This window comes from Phalangium opilio, unplaced genomic scaffold (genome assembly GCF_054372755.1).
Source record: "Phalangium opilio isolate 3A_F unplaced genomic scaffold, DU_Popi_V2 ptg000061l_1, whole genome shotgun sequence".
In the NCBI taxonomy this organism is placed as follows: domain Eukaryota; kingdom Metazoa; phylum Arthropoda; class Arachnida; order Opiliones; family Phalangiidae; genus Phalangium; species Phalangium opilio.
The window spans coordinates 6,119,094-6,123,917 of record NW_028324178.1 but is presented as its reverse complement, the minus strand read 5'-3'; the positions used below and the strand labels follow the sequence as shown (position 1 = coordinate 6,123,917).

Below are 4,824 nucleotides of genomic sequence, written 5' to 3'. Positions count from 1 at the left end.
CCTTTCTATAACATTGCGACCTAGGTGACAAAAATGTTTACATCAATGTGTGTGCTCTATATAGCTCCTGCTTTAAACAAAAAGACTTAACAACAAATTGGTGCAATATTGAAGTCTTATATTATAGCCCTATATTATTGATGTAACAATATGTAGATTAATAAACATAAGTTACCTGACATGTGACGTTGGTTGTACCGTTGCTCATTCGGCGTTCTAGCTTGAAGAAGGGGAGTCATTAAAAATGGCTGAAGAGGATAGCCACTGTCTCCAAGAAGATATCCTTCAGGCATTTCATGATTCTTAAATCTCACCAGTACGCCACAGAATCGCCAAATGAAAGCATCATGAGTGCTACCACCCCATTAAGCCACAACATCCGTGATACGGGTTTCGTTGTCACATATCTGTAGCATGATAAAGGACTGTTAGTTGTCAGTTTGTCTATTGTTAGATAGAATATCATTTACCAATTGCAAATTAATGGAATAATTTCCATGCCTATCAAGATAGCCATTGGGTTCCTCAGCTGGTTTTTTAATTAGGATGTGGGTGCAGTCAATTGCTCCAAGAACATCAGGAAAAACGCACCTGGCTCTGAATGACGCCTGCAACAGTCGTATTAAATTTTAGAATTCTATTACACAATCTATCGTCTCAAAATAAATACCAACCTTGATAGCTTCCACTTCGGCATTTCCAGTGGGAAAGCGTATATAATGCTTCATCGTGGCATTGATCGCATCAGTCACTCGACCAATAGATCTAGTGACTGATAGTCGGCTCATTTCATGTTCGTAATTGCTTGCAAGGCTGTGTTGGAAAGAGCCAGAGCCATAGAAAAGCAAAGTAACTAAGACTTCGTCTTGAGAATGTATAAACCTTGGGGGCGCTCTTTCAGTAGATTCGGCGTTAAAATTTTGACAAGTGCCTCTACTTTAACCTTTGTCATTCGATACTGGCGCAAAAATTCAGCATCCGGCAAAACAAATCCATCTCCTCTAATTCTTCGATAAATTACACGTTCCTCTTCGTCTAAAGCAGCATCAGCCATCAATACACCACCGATCGCGGCCATTGTAGGAAAGAGAATAAATGCTGTCGTCTGCTTTCGGTGCGTTCAGCAATGAAATGTAACCGAAATCCCAAACTGGTTAACCGGGTTTTAAGGTTGAACGACATCTCTTTCCATGTAGAATTGTTTAAAATTCCCACCCATCATCTGCCTGTTTTTTCGGTCTATCACGTCACAGAATCCAAAATAGTGACGAAAGCGTTTCCGCCACTCAGAAGAGAGAATCCAATTTCGCTCCGGACCAATGAGCGAGGAGAATCCAAGTGGGCGCGGAAGGCTAAGCCTGCAGAATACGGCTGCAGGACAACTTGTGTAATGAATTTTAAAAGAACTATACGATCATATTTAATGCTTTTTTATTAAAACTTTATCAATGAAAAAACAGTTGACATCGCCAGTTATCATTTCAGTATTTACATGTGTGGACACCTTTCCACTAAAACCAATAATTATCCGTTAGAAATAGTTCCTACGATATTTATAACACAAGATTTAAGAAAATTTTAATCAAATCTAATATTAGATCTAAACATGTAAAAAATTACACAAAACCAATTAAAGTTTTTACATGACGAAGTTAACGGTCTAATAATGTGACCAATATCCCTGGTTTTCGTAAACCTCCCGAACTCTACTAGGCATTGAATGATGATACGCCTGGAATAGTTCCACGTTCAACTTGAGATCGCGCCAAGCATTTTGTACCGCTTCCAACAACTCAGCAGGGTTCCTGTCGTTGACATGGTCAACTTTCCGAACCATTTCTGCCCACAGGTTTTCGATTGGGTTCAAGTCACAACCTTTTGAAGGCCAATTCATCACCTTCATGAGAAATTAACGGTTGCAACGTATACAATAGAGATGAAATCAGTCTAATGTATTACATTGTTAACTACAGTCACAAGATATTTACCGTGAACCATGAACCGCACTAAGCCTTTCCAGAGCTTTAGTGTTCACTCTTGCCGTGTGGATCGGAGCTCGGTCGTGCATAAAAGTGAAGTTACCGTCGGGGAACCTTTCCAATATGCTAGGAAAGCAATCGTTCTCCAGGAGTTGGACATATCGTTGGGCATTGTTCCGTGCTTCGATATGAACCAAACACCCGGAATTCGTTGCCGATAGCCAGCCCCAAACGTTGATTGAGAAACGGCCGCTGCGTTGGACCTCGGCGACGTAAGGCTCATTGTAGCGCGTGCAGGCAGGTCTCCTCACCCATATCTTTATAACATTAAAGAAATATAAATATTTGAATACTCAAGTTCACTGATATTAATAGACTATGTTGATCTTATTTTGTCATTCATCTCATTGCTTCCTCTCAATAAATGAAATTACCTGCCCATTATATCCGACGACGAAACTTTTCTCGTCCTAGAAAACTACTCTTTCCCACTGCTCTAAATGTAAACGAGAAAATTCCAGCCTCCCTCCTCGGTTCATGGCGCTCAACTTTTCTTTAGGACTAGCGATCCTTCCATGAAGGCGTTGACTTGCCAAGACTCTTCGTACGGTCCTCACACTTGTCTGCAGCTCAAGTTCCGTTCTAACAAGCTTCGCTGTTAGAAATGGCTGTGCCCTGCTTGTCCTACCAATTAGTCGAACTTCTCTATTGGTTAAAGCCCTTGGTCGTCCTCCTCTTTGCCTATCAGCTCCACCGTTAAACTCGTTATTTCTGTCACGGTCAATCCAAGTAGCCACTGTCGTAGGTGAAACATTTAACTGCCGAGCGATTTCGCGATTACAAAACCTTGCTCATGAAGTTCAACAATTTGACGACGAATTAATACTCTATCAGCCATTTTACTTGTTCGGAGAATATGAAATTTAAGTGATAAAAAGAGTGGTTTGCGGTATCTTTTATATAGTAAACTTGCAATAGGTGAAAATATTTTTTCGTCGAGTGGAAGGTAAAAATTAGTTTTTGGTTGAAAATAGACATTCTTAAAAAATTAATTTAACGATGGAGGTGATAGGCAAGGAATAAGACCACCAAAGATTTGACCTACCGAGAAATGTTTTAAGCGTGATACTTGTGAGCAACTTCAAATAAGTTTAAAACCGTAAGATGAACTTTGGTGAGACAGAGTCTTTTTGAAAGCTTCGCGTGGCACTTAAGAAACGTGAAGTTTTTTCTCGAAAAGTCGAAAGTGGCTTCAATTTGGAACAGAGCAGGGTTGTTAATTTTTTTTTATTTTTTTCAAATAAAACAAAAAAAAATCCATTTTTTTATTTAAATCGGATTTTTTTTATTTTAATTGATTTATTTGATTTTTATTGAACTACTAGATAGTAAATTACCAACATGAAAAGTCTTGAGTCAAAATTAACCCCATGCAAAATAATCATGACATTTTAGCAGCTATTGGATATTGTTGCTATTCAAATGCTTGTATAAAAAGACTAGCTTGACCGCTATTTCATTTCTTAGCCTATCCAGCAAGACAAACTGAAGTTCTGGGAAAAACTTAAACTGAAATATAACAACATTATGATTGTTTTTAATTATAGGTCTTTTCTAGTTAAGTTTCTTCTCGAGTTTCTTAACCTACTTCTTGGAATCTTAGAAAACATTTTTTAAAAATAAAAATATATTCTTGATTTTAATCAAATGATTTTTTTAAAAAAATCGCTTGATTTAAATCAAACTGATTTAAATCAAGCAACCCTGGAACAGAGCACACAAATTAGACACTCGAGCAGTTAGAATGTATAGTCTTTACGAATGATAAACGTTTCGTCGTCGGACACGATGGCCAGGTAATTTTTTAGAGGATGGATGTGCACCAATTTATGCCCCATCCACTCGAGCACTCGAAAGGCTTAATGTGGTTTAGTAGGGTAAAAGTCTTAGAACGAAAGTTAAAGAATGCTATTTTTTTACAACTCAAATAATAGGATTTATATGTAGACTTTTATAATTTCTCTATTAGGTGATGAAATGATCTTCAAAAAGCTGCGATATCAAATAATCAATGGTTTTAGCATTTTTCAAATATTATAATTTTTATTAAGCGCTATTATTGCTATTTTAGTTTAAACCTTTTCGTATATTTCTATGTAAATATTGTAATAATATTGTAAAATATAATGTTTACCAAAAGTTCTACCGCTAAAAATTTTAAAAATCAATTTCTATTTATGTAAAAAGGCGGATCTCAGTCTGTTTTTCCTTCCAAGGGTTTTTATCCTACTAAGTACCATAGGAGCATGGATAAAAAAATCCGCGTGTGGAAATTTGTTTTCACGCTATAGGATAGGCAACTCCCCTATTTCTGACGACAGGTTATTCTGTATAATCTGATTCAGCTTGGGTTGTCAGCACGCGCAAAGCTGGGTCACAATGTAACGTAGCTTTTTGCGTGATGACAAGAGACGAAGAAAATAATGATTCTCTGGAGTTAAAATATCCGCGAGTTTTAGCTCAAATGTATGGGCGGAAATTCTAGTAGGCTTCGAAAATAGTTGAAGTGCCTCGACTGTCGAGTGTCGACTTCATAGTCGAGCCAGTGACTTTTAAAATTTCAAGTAATACTAATTTAGACTATTAGAGAAGGATGTTAGAGTTAGTATTATAAATATTTATTACGTTGCTAAATCTTTTGGGAATCTCAAGAAATAATTTTCACTATTTTTAATAGCACAACGTTCCTTGATGATGTTTGAAGGACCCACCAATTGATTATATACGACTATGCACGTATTTGAAACTAACGCCTACAGGTCCATGCATTTGAGATAATAGTCTC

The 4,824-nt window shown here is 37.2% G+C and overlaps 1 long non-coding RNA gene across 1 annotated transcript; it reads right to left on the bottom strand.

Moving 5' to 3' along the window:
* Window positions 1–271: 271 nt before the first annotated feature.
* On the bottom strand, window positions 272–723 carry LOC149664092 (uncharacterized). Its single transcript, XR_016368473.1, has 3 exons — window positions 675–723; window positions 471–608; window positions 272–407 (listed from the first exon to the last, which is right to left on the bottom strand). It is a non-coding gene; the product is annotated as an uncharacterized LOC149664092 (long non-coding RNA).
* Between the last annotated feature and the right edge of the window lie 4,101 nt (window positions 724–4,824).